The sequence below is a fragment of the Dasypus novemcinctus genome, chromosome 5 (genome assembly GCF_030445035.2).
Source record: "Dasypus novemcinctus isolate mDasNov1 chromosome 5, mDasNov1.1.hap2, whole genome shotgun sequence".
Lineage (NCBI taxonomy): Eukaryota > Metazoa > Chordata > Mammalia > Cingulata > Dasypodidae > Dasypus > Dasypus novemcinctus.
In genome coordinates, this window is record NC_080677.1 from 93162619 (window position 1) to 93177548 (window position 14930).

Genomic DNA, 14930 nt, shown 5'->3' on the forward strand with positions numbered 1-14930 from the left:
AGAATAATGGGAGAATGAACCTGGGAAACAGGATTATAGCCACACAAAATTAAGGATTCACTCAAGATTAGTGATAATGAATTTAAAGCGAGACCAGTGAGTATGACTGTATGTAAAGCTGCATGGGTGGAAGCATAGAGTAGATGAATTAAATTTAGCCAATTTTGAGATTTTGCCAAGAGAGTCTGAATCACCACACAAAGAGCAGGGTCAAGGTTGTGGAATTTAAACCAGGTAAACAGGAAGGGATGGGATAAAGAAATTGTGATGCAATCAGTGCATCATTGCAATGGGATAGTCAGGATACTAGAAGGAATGACTTAGAAATGTAGGAAGTGGTGGCGAAGACAGTTGTGTGTTTAAAATTGAGCTTTGCAGGGATTACAGTTACTGATGATGACCTGTCTTACCCAGGAGTGTTGGCAAGCTGAGATAGGGAGGGGAATTCATATAACTGTGAGCCCAGGATTGGAAAAACATCTCTGTGGATATTACGGTCAGTAAGGATTATGATAGAAGTAAGTGTTCTAGCATGTGTGCTGTTTTTCAAGACTGCACCTGGATATGCATGTATATTACCTTTTTATGAGTTAGATATATGTATGGTACAGATATTCATGGAGGTTTTCCTCATTTGGGATTTTGGGAATTAAAATAGGAGCAGTAGCAATCTTTGCATTAAATAAAAGGTGTCCTGGAAGTTCTGGTTCATTACTAAAATAATATTACTTAAAAAGCTACTTAAGAAAATAATTGACAACTATAGATAATTCTATAGCATTTGGGTATCTATAGTATTTGGGTAACACTTTCTGTGGTTGAAATTATTTTTTACTTTAAACGCACTGAAAATTTTGGAATAATACAAGATCCTTTCAAAAGATCTTCCCTTCTGATAATGAGTTTGCCAACAGTTACGTTAAGTGTTTTTTAAAGGAACACGTTACAAAACATTCCAAGGAGGATGTATATTTCTTTTCCATTCTCTAAAGTGGATTATTTAAAAGCAAAATCACACTATACTTGGTGTTTTGAGGGTTGAAACTGAAAACTTTTTAAAGGAAAACTTTGTACAGGCATCTCCAAATTTGACATGCTGAGAATTATGCAGAAGCCTTATATTAGGGCTGGCCTGTAGTGCTAGCTTTTGGAAAATATACAATATATTCACCAGTTCTATTTAAATAACCCAAACTTTTAAAATTTAATTACTTTTAGAAATTAATGTTAAGTCATGCAGTATTAATGATTTGTGTTCAGAGGACTATTCTGTTCATTTGTGAACTTGGGAAAATATAAAATGATTTCCTAAAAGAATCTACAAACTAGTCATGGGACCATAGCAGTGTTTTCTAACCTTGACCACATCACAACAAAGAAGAAAATTAAGCTGGGGAAGTGGATGAGACTGCTTGCCAGCTGCCCCAAGGGTTGAGGCTATCAGTATTTTGGCATACCTGGAACCTGTTTAGGAAGATGTGCTGCAGAAAGCACATGTGAAGTACTTTAAAGATTAAAACATTTTAAGATTGTTTATAAATGTCGAGCCTCACAAAAGGAAATTTTTAAAGGGATGTCAAGCCAGGGAAGGTTTCCAGGACAGGGTAAGTTTTAAACTTCATTTCAGCACACTAATATTTTTTGCTGTCATGAGTCAAATAGCATTATATATTTTTATCCCTAGTTTTCATTTTAGCAGTATGCTAATTAGTTTTTTAACAGAAAAAAATAATGAATCAGCTGAAATGTTCTTGAATTTCCACACTTTGTTAAAATGTATATGCATTTTGTTTTGTTTTATTTTGTTTTGTTTTTATGTACATGTATTTTGAAAGACCAAATGAGCACTGAAATATTAGGGTTCATAGAGAACAAATTTCTTCGTTTTAAACATAAACTTTTAAAAACAATAAAACTGCTGAGAGGAAATACCAGAAATGGGTTGGCTTTTATAAAAGGAATTTATTACTGTAAAAACCTTTTTTTTTTTTAGATTTATTTTTATTTATTTAATTCCCCTCCCCCAGTTGTCTGTTTTCTGCGTCTTTTTGCTGCATCTTGTTTCTTTGTCCGCTTCTGTTGTCATCAGCGGCACAGGAAGTGTGGGCGGTGCCATTCCTGGGCAGGCTGCACTTTCTTTCGCACTGGGCGGCTCTCCTTACAGGTGCACTCCTTGCGCGTGGGGCTCCCCTTCGCGGGGGACACCCCTGTGTGGCACAACACTCCTTGCGCGCATCAGCACTGTGCATGGGCCAGCTCCACAAGGGTCAAGGAGGCCCGGGGTTTGAACCGCGGGCCTCCCATGTGGTAGACGGACACCCTAACCACTGAGCCAAAGTCCGTTTCCCATGTAAAAACCTTTTAATCACAGTTCATCAAAGAGTAGTGTTCCCACACAGGAGTTTTACTTTAGGCAGTTGTTTTTTGTATTTTAGGCAGAAAAACTTAACTCCAAATGAGCACATTCAACTTTGGAAAGCCATATTTTTTAACCTACAGCATATTGTTTTCAAATTTTAAAAGTTTAAAATATGTTGCATTTTCAAGTTGCCAGTGAAAGAGACCTTTGAGTTATTTTAAAGCACTTCTTTTTCCCCAATAGGAACTTGCAGTTTGAGCCATAACTGAAAGGCATTCAGAGAGACATTGTCTTCCCTTTAGGGTCACAGAACCTGCCAACTTTTTACAGAAGGGTTTCTGTTCAGCTAGAGAAATCTCCATAGGAGGATCTTTAAGCTTATGTTGTCAAGCATAACCCCCCCAGAAAAATCCTTTGCCAAAACAGTTTGAGCAAAGCGGGGTACATGAGGGTGTATAAAAACAACTCTGACTCTGAACTGCTTTTCAGTGTTTCCAATTCCTAATAGGATGTTGTATTTAAGTCAGGGTTTTCTAGTGATATAGAATCAACAAGGGGTATCTGTCTATAGTAAGAGATTTATCAGCCATGGGGATGCACAAGTCCAGGTTCTGCAGGCAGGCTGCAACCACGAGCTCTGATGAAAGTCCAGTGAGGATTCTTGATGAATTCCGGGAAATGTTGGCTGTCTAAGGATGAGCTGGGAAATTCTCAATGCTGGAATCACTTCCCCTTTTAAGGGATTCAACTGATTGGGTTAAGCGTCATTCATTGCTGATGGCAATCTCCCTGATTGATATAATTATAACCAGCTATCTATTATTTACCACTGCAGTAAAGTCAGTGGTGACTAAAGTCCATAAATGCCCTTGTATTACAGTTAGCCCAGTTCTTGCTTGATCAAACATCTGGGTACAATTACTTAGTTGACACAATAGCCTAACCGTCACAGAGGTATACCAAGTCAAGGTTCCTGCAACATTGGGAAGTAATAAAATACCAAGCTGCTGCCTTGGTTTGTACTCTAGGCAGTTACATGCAGGAAACCAGCCAGCTTTGTAGGAATCTTGAGTAACTTAGAAGTTTGGTCTATCTCCTAAAGAAGTGGCATTTCTTATTTTGTATTTTCTCCGAGAATTCAAACTAGTACCTGATTTGGTAAATAAGCAGTTGCATTACTTCATTAGGACACTAGTAGAAACTCAAACTCAAGCATTAAAATTCAGAAGAACTCCCTTCTACTTTTGGCTTAAAGGTATAGATGATTCATGCTATCCGTTAAGTGTGCAGGTAAAATGTTATTAAATATTCTCTCACATTTTTAATACTTATCACTTAACCGTTAGGTCAGACAACCAGCAAAATTCCACTGTTTTTTGTTTGTTTGTTTGTTTGTTTGTTTTGAAAGAAGCTTTAGATTACATAAATGTTACATTGAAAATACAGGGGGGCGGGAAGCGGACTTGGCCCAGTGGTTAGGGCGTCCGTCTACCACATGGGAGGTCCGCGGTTCAGACCCCGGGCCTCCTTGACCCGTGTGGAGCTGGCCCATGCACAGTGCTGATGCGCACAAGGAGTGCCCTGCCACACAGGGGTGTCCCCCCACGTAGGGGAGCCCCACGCGCAAGAAGTGTACCCCGTAGGGAGAGCCGCCCAGCACGAAAGAAAGTGCAGCCTGCCGAGTAATGGCACTGCTCACACAGAGAGCTGACACAACAAGATGACACAACAAAAAGAAACACAGATTCCCATGCCGCTGACAACAGAGGTGGACAAAGAAGAACTCACAGCAAATGGACACAGAGAACAGATAACTGAGGGGGGGAGGGGAGAGATTTAAAAAAAAAAGAAAGAAAATACAAGGGGATTCCCACATATCCCACCTCTTCCCCCACTTTTCCCCATTGGCATCTTTCATTAGTGTGGCACATTTGTTGCAATTGATGAATACATATTAAAGCATTGCTACTAACCATGGTCTATACTTTACATTATAGTTTACACTTTACATTGCACAATTTTATAGGTTTTGACAGAACGTATAATGGCCTGTATACATCATTGCTATGTCATGCAGGACAGTTCCAATGTCCCTAAAATGCCCCATGCTATACCTTGTCTCTCTCCCTCCCTCAGAACCTCTGTTGGCCACTGCCTTTATGTCAATGTTACAAGTTCTTCCATTGCTAGATTAATAAGTCTATTTTAGTCCATAGTTGCATCTGCCTCTTAGATTTTTTTCCTCAGTTTTGAGAATTTGGGAATTTGAGAGTGAGGCTGACTCTGTTTCTGGTTGAGAGGGTGCTTAGATTCCATGGGGCAGATGGATGGAGTGGTCTTTCCTGCAGTTGTGAATACTCTTGGAGGGATAGGTATTGTCCATCCTTTTGTGAGTTGTCCTGGGTGAGTCCAATGAACTGAAGAGTGTGTTTGCAACTCTGCTGAGATTCAGGTCTCAACTGGCATATAAACAGACTTAAGATTTAAGTTTCTGGGACATACACTAAACATGTATAGTGCTAATTGTAGGTTCGAATAAAAGGGGCAGAAGAGCCATGTGTAGGGAAATTATAAATGAATAACTCTGGTACATTGGGAAGCATATATTCCAAGGTAAGGTCCACAGGCAGGGTGCCAAATTCTGCCCTGCTTTTAGTGTCTAGATGTCTCTAGAGCCCTTGGGAGTCCACTTGCTTGAGATGTTGTTTACTGTGGCAGTCAATGAGATACTCATAAGATAACCTCTGGAATGATCTGACTTGTTTTGAAATCTCTTAGCCATAAATGATCATTTGTATTTAATATTTCCCACTTTTGGTCTAGGTCTTTTTCCAAATGCATCACTAACTGGTGCCTGATAATAGTTCCTTGCTGCCAGGGAGGCTCATTCCTGGGAGTTATGTCCCACGCCAGGTAGGAATGGGGAAAAGTAGTGCATTATATGCTGAGTTTGGCTTAAAGAGAGGCCATATTTGAGCAACAAGGAGGCTTTCAGGAGGTAACTTAGGCAATGTATAATACTAGGCTAAGTTTCAATTTCACAAGAACAATGTTCATAAGTACAACCATCAGTGTCAAGGAACTGGCATGTTGATCTCTCCACCTTCACTAGGCACTGCCTGTGTACTTGAGAAATTCTTTCCATTCTGTTAGAGAATGTGGCAGGACTTCCCAGCTGAGAATACAGTATTTTTTCAGTTACTGTGTGGGTCTCCACCCACCAAGATAACAGAGACCTATTGACCATTTGAACATATTCATATGCCATAGAGGCATGCCCCAGCTGCACTCTTCCCCACACATCCCCCTATCACCAACACCCTGTACCAGTGATCCTCCTCTGCCACAGTTGTGACCCTTCTGTAACCCAAAACTTCTCCAAAAACGAAGGAAGAAAATAAAAACAATTTAAAAATATAAAAATTAAAAATTTTTTCATTGTGTCTTTTATAATCTTAAGATCTGTTATTTATGTACAGTGACAGTTTCTTCCATATGTTCCTCCAGTGTCTTTTGGTGGGGGGGAGGGGCTTTATTTTCAAAGAAGCTTTAGGTTACAGAAAAGTCACATAGAAAATATAGAGGAGGGAGGCGGATGTGGCCCAGGTAATTGAGCTTGGCTCCTGGTGAAGGTAAGCTGACCCATGTCTCCACAGAGAGCTGAGAGCAGACAGCAAGTGCAAACGAGAGGGGGGGATAAATAAATCTTTAAAAAATATATATAGGGGATTTCCATTTACCCAATTCCCTCCTCCTCCTCCACCCTCCCCTATTAACATCTTATGTGAGTATGGTACATTTGTTACAATGGATGAACACATTAAAGCATTGCTACTAACCATGGTTGCATTTTGCACCTTATGCTTTTGTAGGTTTTGATACAGTGTATAGTGGCCTGTATCTGTCATTGCAAGATCATGCAAAACAATTCCAATGCCCTAAAAATGCCCTGTGTTCCATCTATTCTTCCCTCTCCCTTCCCTCGGAAACTGTGGTAACCAGTAGGTTTAAATTTTTGAAAAATAAGGTTCATAGTTAACATGCAATAATACTGAGGGCTTGACATATTGGTCTATTTTCTTTTATTAGGCACTACCTATGTTAGGAGAGTCTTGTCCCTCTAATTGAGAACATAGAAGTTCTCCCCAGAATGGGAGTTTAATATTTTGTTTATTGTGTAGGTCCCCACCCACTGAGATAACACACTCTAACAAGATGAACACTTTCAAATTCTATAGAAATATGTCCCAGGTGCACCCTAACCAGCATATCCCACCACCCCCAACGTCCTGCACCAGTAACCATCCCCTGCCATATGTGCCTAAAGAACATTCCCACCACTGTAGATTGAATCATAGACATACAAATCCCCAGAGTTCGCCTGTTGCTTCCTCCCCCCACCCCGCAATTCCATGGATAGTCAAACCCAACACCCCCACTCTACTCCCCATCATAGTCCAGCACCGTCCATCCCAATCACATCACTGCACTGCTATCCCCCCTCATCCACTTCCCAACCACCCCCTTCTGCCTAATAGATTTTGCCCATATTGAGTATCAGCTCACTACTCTCTGCCTTCCTTTCTGTCTCCTGAAAACCTATCTTCCAGAGTCTAATTCACACACTCTTAAATGCATGTCAATTGTGAAGAAAAAAGTAGGAAAGGAGACATAGCTCTTGATATAGATGTCAATTAAACCTCTTTCAAATTCCACCTAGAGTAAATGACTAGAGGCTTTCTGCTATTTTCATGGGAATATCACAGATCACAGTTAAGTCAATTTAGACTGAATATGTAGCAGGTCAGCATTCCGCCGATTTAGATGTGTGTGGACTGCCTATACTTCAGTTGGAGTGACTTGCCATTGTGGCAAGAAAAGAGTCTTGCTGCTGTGGGCACTCGTGCCCAGCCTTGAAGAATCTGCAGGCTCACCAACACACACGCACACGCATATCTCTGTCCACATTGCTGATTTTGAATGTGTATATTTCTACCACATTATATAAATTCTCAATCAACCTGTCTTGTTAAGACTGTGTATGTCATTATATCTGACATTCTTGTAAACTACTGTTTGATAGATAAGATTCCTACAAGAAATACTGCTTTAAAAACAAAAAACTCATCACCACATTTGGCTTAATGTTTCATGTTGCTAACTTTCAGAATCTGAGCACTGATGCTGAGCTCTTCCATCCAGACTTTACCTGAAAGTGAGGGTTTGCCTCCTGTTTCTCAAAAGAATACTGAATACCAAAGAACTTTCTTAGATATAAATTAGATACTTAGGACTTTGGCTCTTCCAGAATTTACAGGAAAATATGGGAGACCAGTGTTTCAGCACGCTCGAGGGTATTTCAGATGAGGAAAAAGCAAAGGAAAAAAAAAAAATCCTGTCCATCTATACTCATTTTCCCTCACTTTGGGGCTTTATGAAGGAGAAAAAAAAAAGTAAATAAAATAAATTGAAAAGAAAGTTACTATAGGCCAAGGACTTGTAATAACAAAAACTTTAAACCAATGTAAATATCAGCAACAGAAAATGAATACAGGTATAATGGCTTGTTAACATATTGAGATAACACAGCTTTAAAAACTTTTGTGAAACCAAACTTCATATAGCAACATAGAATAAAACATTGAGGAGAAAAAAGCAAGTTGTAGAAAGATAAGTATATTATCATGTGAGAATAAAATTTTAAACCTATAAACAATGCTGTGTGTTTTATTGTTATAGAAAATGTATAAAACATGAAAATGAATGAACTACCAAATCAGGATAGTACTGCTGATGAAATAGCCCTGTAAAACTAAAAACAAAATTCCTAAATGCAATAATAACCAAAGTTGCTACATTATGACCAAGTAGGGTTTCTTACTGGAATGCAGTGATTCCTTGTTAGGAAATCTAATAATGTAGTTGGCTATATTAGCATAGTAAAGGAGAAAAACCCAAGTAATCATCTCAGTAAATACCATAAAAGCATTTGATAAAATTTAATACCTAGTCCTGATTTTAAAGGTAGCATCTCAAATCAGTAGGGTAAAAATGAGTTACTCTATAATGGTGTTGGGAAAACAGGGTAGGCAGCTGGAAAAAAAAATTGGACCCATTTTTCACACCTTACATCAAGATAAACTCCAAATGGATCAAAGAATTAATGATATAAAATGAAATCATAGATGTTCTCCAAGAAATCATGGTAATAATTTCAGAATGGGAAAGACTTTTCTAAGACAAAATCCTCAGAAGACAATAAAAATCAATTTCATAAAAGTTGAAATTTTCTACATGACTTAAAATGCTCAAAGCAATGTCAAAAGACTACCACCCACAGTGGAAAAAATATATATTTGACACTTATTTAACAGAAGATTAATTTTTCTAATGTCTAATGCGCACCTGTAACACAATAAAAACCAATAGAAAATTGAAAATAAGAAGTGGAAACTAAGTACCTGAAACTACGGAGGGCCTTAACCAGTCTTGGACTGCCTAAACCTTTATTGAAAAATAAACTTCTGTCTTGTTTGATCACTGTTTTGTGTGTTTTGAATGACTCATTTCTGCCTCTCTTACTACTTGGAATTTGGTACCAGAGTGGAGTCTCACTGTAGCAAAACCTAAAATGTAGTATTGGCTAAAGGCAATGTGTGTCAACAGTAATTCAATTGACATTTGAATACAGCAGAATGTACAAGACTGTCTGCCCTTTGTGGCACATTTATCATCTCTGCTCCAAGGGCACTAAATGCCAATGACACTTAATCCTTGTGACAAAAAATTTTTACCACCTTCCGTAGAAGAAGGGAGTATTGCTCCACCTGCTAGAGTATTCTGTAGGGCACAATTATTGCTTGGAAAGCTGGTGACCCTTCTTAGGCCATGGTAGAACACCTAGTGAAATCGTTGCCTACAATACCTTGGAATATAGATTGCCATGACTTTAACAATAGGAAAGATGACAGAAAAGACTGAGAATGGTGGTCTGTGCTAGCAGTCTGGATACAGCTAGTTTGTAAACTGACAAGGAAGGTGGAAGGAAGGGATTAACAGCTGTAATGAATCCCTCCTCCTATATGAGGAATGCTTGAGGAACAATATCAACCCATTTGAACTTACTGGAACATTGCCATGTAACTACTTGTAGCAGTTTGATATGGTTCTGAATTTCAAAAGTAGATACTGGATTATGTTTGTTATCTGATCTGTACCTGGGTGTGATTAAGTTATGATTAGGGCTTTGATTGGGCCACGTGTTTAGGGCATTGATAAAAGTCATGGCAAAGGACAGAGTGGGGAGTTTTTGATGTTGGAGTTTGATGCTGAAGCATTAAGCTGGAGCCTTGGGAAGTAAGCTCACAGAGGAAAGAGAAGCAAGCCCCAGGAAGAGAGGAACCCTGACCCAGGAAGAAGCAACCTCTGGGAAGAGAGGAACACAGGAAGCCTGAAACATCGCAGACATCAGCAGCCATCTTGCTCCAACATGTGAAAATAGACTTTGGTGAGGGAAGTTACTTATGCTTTATGGCCTGGTATCTGTAAGCTCCTACCCCAAGTAAATACCCTTTATAAAAACCAACCAATTTATGGTATTTTGCATCAGCACCCCTTTGGCTGACTAATACACTACTGATCCAAAATATTCCCAAAGCCACTGAACCTGACTGAGGATTGTTCATTCTCTCCCTTGTAATTTATGGACCGAAGTTCCAAAGTGATCATATCAGAAGCACATAAGGTTGAAGGCAGAGATGAGATACTCTTGACTAGGAAGGGTACTACTACCTTCCTACTCAAGCTCACTGTTTCAGAAAGTGTATTTGTTTTCCATTGCTCTGTAAAAAATTGTCACAAAGCATCTTAAAACAACTTAAGCCTATTATCTCATAGGTCACAGATTAGCTGGGTCCTTTGCTCAGAGTCTCACCAGGCAGAAAGCAAGGTGATATCTGGGCTCGCGAGCTCATCTGAGGACTCTCAGTTCTCTTCTGTACTCATGTAGTTGTTGGCAGAATGCAGCTCCTTGTGGTTAAACTGCTATGTGTGGTCACCGTAATCAATTATAGTCAACTTTGAAAGCCACGCAGTCCCAGTTGTATTCAGGAGGGACAATGGACAATGAAGGACTCTCCTAGGGAACAATGGACGAGTTCCTCCCAGAGAGCAGAATCACGGCTGTGCAGTAAGTTAACCAAGGAACTCATTCTACTGCCATTGCGGAGAGAGCTCGAAATTCCTGCAGAGTGGTATTTGATGACAGACATGTAATTTCCACTTTTTCCATTTTTGAATTGTGGTTATTCTGTTCCTACGCTTCCGTTTTATATTGAATGTGTTAGGGCATTTATCTTACCTTTTACTTTATAGTTTGTCGTAAACTATAGATTAAATAATGAGATTCATTTGCTCCTAAAAAAGGGAACTGTGTATCCTCTCCTGCCTTTCTTCCCCAGATATCTTGAACTTTGGGCTGACTGCAGTAAGAGGATGGGCCTTTTTATCTCCCTTGGGGAGGGCTGAATTACTCCTTTTTTTTTTCATATTTTGTTTTAGAGGAGGATTCAACCTGGGGCCTCATACATGGGAGGGAGGCATTCAACCACTAAGCTACCCACTTCCCCTGAATATAATACTCTGTGTGTGGAAAAAAGAATGTACTCAGATAGGTCAAAGGGGTAGTCTGTGGCAGAAATTGCTGGTTGTCCTGAAATATCAATTTTTAGCTGTGCAGCTGTCACTGCAGGATAAGGACTACTTTTCCTAGCTTTCCTTAGAGCCAGGCGTGATTATGCCACTAATTTCAAGCTAATAGGATAAGGGAAAGTGCTGTGGAGCCACCTCTGGGCACCTCCCTTAGGATGAGCACCTGTGTGCTCCATTCTTGTTTCCCTCTTCCTCCGTCCTCCTCCCTGAAACTTGGGTGCCGTTCTCTTGGACTATTAGATCCAGGCACACATGATGTAACAACTCTATCTTTGACATTGTGTTGTCACTTGCAGCTTAACCTAATCCTAAAATATAGAGGCCACCTCCACCCGATCTCACATGATATTTAAAAAAAAAAAAATTCCAGGTCAACTAAAGATCTAGCCAAGTGCTCACTTTGGCAGCACATATACTAAAATTGGAATGATGCAGAGAAGATTAGCATGGCCCCTGCGCAAGGATGACACGCAAATTCATGAAGCGTTCCATATTTTTCCACATGGGAGGTCCACGGTTCAAACCCCGGGCCTCCTTGACCCGTGTGGAGCTGGTCCATGCGCAGTGCTGATGCGCAAGGAGTGCCGTGCCCCGCAGGGGTGTCCCCCGCGTAGGGGAGCCCCACGCACAAGGAGGGCGCCCCGTAAGGAGAGCCGCCCAGCGCAAAAAAAAGTGCAGCCTGCCCAGGAATGGCGTCGCACACACGGAGAGCTGACACAACAAGGTGACGCAACAAAAAGAAACACAGATTCCCGTGCCGCTGACAACCACAGAAGCAGGCAAAGAAGACGCAGCAAATAGAGACAGAGAACAGACAACCGGGGTGGGGGGGAGGGGAGAGAAATAAATAGACAAATCTTTAAAAAAAAAAAAAGATCTAGCCAAATCTATCAAACTATGGATGTTTGCTTTTTTTTTTTAGTTTATTTTTACACACACCTGCCTTGTTGTTGTTTGCGCTTGCTATCTGCTCTCTGTGTCAGCTCGCTGTGTGTTCTTCCATATCTGGTTGTCTTTTTTCTTCTCATCTTTCTCTTTAGGAAGTACCAGGAACCAATCCCGGGACCTCCAGTGTAGGAAAGAGGCACCCAACTGCCCGAACCACCTCATTTCCCTGGTCTGCTGCGTCTCTCACTATCTCTCCTCTGTGTCTCCCTTTTATTGTGTCCTCTTGCTGCACCACCTCTCTGCGACGTGGGCCAGCTTGCCTTCACCAGGAGGCCCCGGGAATTGAATGCAGGGCCTCCCATATGGCAGATGGGAGATGGCGTAAGCCACATCCACCTCCCACAAACTATGGATGTTTTGGCATTAAAAATCATAACTTGAGCTAGGGAAAAGCTTCATAAAAAACAGACAAAACTGAGAAGTCATAAAAGGAAAGACTGACAAATTTTTTCTCTCAAATCATTTAAGATTTCTGGTCACATTAGCAATGGTTGCAGACATTTTTTCTCTTGGTCAGCCTTTTATCTTTTCACTTGATGTTTGGCATCTTTTGTGGTCAGAAATGTTATCACTCTGTGTCTCACTAAGCATTTCAAAAATTCTGCTTAAAAGGGAAAAATGTTTTGTTTCTGAGCATATGTTTGATTGGGATGAGTTCATATTTCTGAAATTTTCACCAGAGGAATGGACGAGGTTGCCTTTTCAGAGGGAAGCCAGCAGGTGTTGCTGTTTTCCTTTCAGGCTAATCACAGTCCCAGGAGGAGTTGAACGTCAGTGTGACCAACTGTAGCAGCTGGGCCTGTCACGACTTGTCTGTTTCTCAGCAGAAGAACGAACCTGGTTCTGGCAAAGAAACTTTTCATGGTGAACATCCCAGGAAAAAGCCCTTATGATGTGAAAATAGATAAATTAGGGTCTTACCTGCCGACCCTTGTAGGAAAGTTTGTATATATTTTAAAGCCAAGAGTACAGCAATTCTTAATTATTTTGAAGTCAAGGACTCATTTGAAAATCTGAAGAAAACCATGGTTCCTTTGCTCAGAGAGAGAAATGCATCCATCTGTGTACACTCATACACCAACTCTCTCCCTCTCTCAACACACACACACACAAAACAAAAAAATGCCAGGTGGTGATAACTGAAAACAAAACAGGAATAAGGCCTCTCTCTCTGAAGAAGCCAAAATATGCGGGCTTGAGTATTCCCAAAAGAACAACATGCCTGGATGCCAAGACTTTTCCTCAGTTCCTCCCTTTCTCTCTCCAGCCCACCAGCAAATCCACAATATATCTCAAGTCCATCTCTCTTTTCTTTCTTTTCCTTTTGTCATCACCCCTGTACAGACTGGAAGTAATCTAACTGGTCTTCTGCTTCTACTCTTGTTTTCTCTCCAGTCCATATCCTACCCACATAGCTACGGGGGAGTGATCTTTTTATGATGCACATTGGATCATTTCCCTTCCCTGCTTAAAACTCCTCAACACCTCTTGCTAAGGAGGCCCCTGCCTGATACTTCAGTCCCACCTCAACCCACTCTCTTCCTCACCTCCTGGCACCTCTATACTGGCCTCCTTTCTGTTCCTGGAACTCATCTAGGGATCTCAACCTGTACCATAGTCACATGCTGTTCCCTTGCCCAGATCATTCTCATCCCCAACTCCCCTGCTTCACCCTTCACAAGGCTTGAACTTTCTCTTCTTCAGGCCTCAGCTCAATATCCCCTCCTTCTAGAGCTTCCCCAATGACCTGTCTAATGTAGTCCATCCTTGCCCCTTGTGTTAATTCCTAGCCAATCAAGCATCTTATTCCGTTTAAATCCTTTATAACAATCTGTCATTATCTTCTTTTTTGTTTGAAGTACTTATTACTTTGTATGTTCATAGTCTCTGTCCCCAAAGCTTATTCACAGCAGAAGACAGGAGGCTACCATTGCCTAAAGGTAAGGAAAAGAGAAACTGGGAACAAGGACAAATTCAGTCTTGAATTTTACATTCAAAGCCTGGATCTGAAACGAGAAGGTGTATTGAAATATTGGCTGAGCCAGATTTCCCTCAATGTCAGTAAAACCCTACAAACTGTGTGCATGTGTGTCATGGGGCGGGCGGGGGGGGGGGCGCCGGGAGACTGATAGAAGCAGAGAGAACTATAAATAAAGCAAAAGGGTTAGATGATATTCACAGGGCCCTGTACCCTACCTCTTATTCTTGTACAGTTTGTCATTATTTCCACAGCAAGGCATCTAACTCTAACATCCTTATCATGTTTGTTATTTGGCTCCATAAGGTTACAAAATGGCTGCTACAGTTCCAAGCATTACAGCTAATGAGAAGAAAGAGAAAGTTTAGTCTGTTCATTTAGAGATATGAGACATCTCTGCAAGTTAGAGATAGTTGCTGTCCACAAAAGCCTGGATTAGACATTTGTACAACTCTGCAAAGACTAGTACAGAATAGACAGAAACCAAAAGATGGACACTATCTCTCCCCACACCCACCCCATTTAACGGTGAAGCACTACATAAAACTCAGGGCTTGGACTCAACACCAGTGGAAAACAAGGGAGCAATTCTGAATATGAGTTAAGTTGAAATGACTAGAAATTAATCTGGACATGACGAAATTAAATTGTTAATGATGGGAAATGGACTTGGCCCAGTGGTTAGGGCGTCCGTCTACCACATGGAAGGTCCGCAGTTCAAACCCCAGGCCTCCTTGACCTGTGTGGAGCTGGCCCATGCTCAGTGCTGATGCACACAAGGAGTGCTGTGCCACGCGAGAGTGTCCCCCACGTAGGGGAGACCCATGCGCAAGGAGTGCGCCCCGTAAGGAGAGCTGCCCATCATGAAAGAAAGTTCAGCCTGCCCAGGAATGGCGCCGCCCACACGGAGAGCTGACACAACAAGATGACACAACA

At 41.0% G+C, this 14930-nt stretch overlaps 1 non-coding gene across 1 annotated transcript; it reads left to right on the plus strand.

Moving 5' to 3' along the window:
• Positions 1–11459: 11459 nt before the first annotated feature.
• LOC111759833 (U6 spliceosomal RNA) lies at positions 11460–11566 on the plus strand. The gene has a single exon (XR_002793701.1). It is a non-coding gene; the product is annotated as a U6 spliceosomal RNA (small nuclear RNA).
• Positions 11567–14930: the final 3364 nt, after the last annotated feature.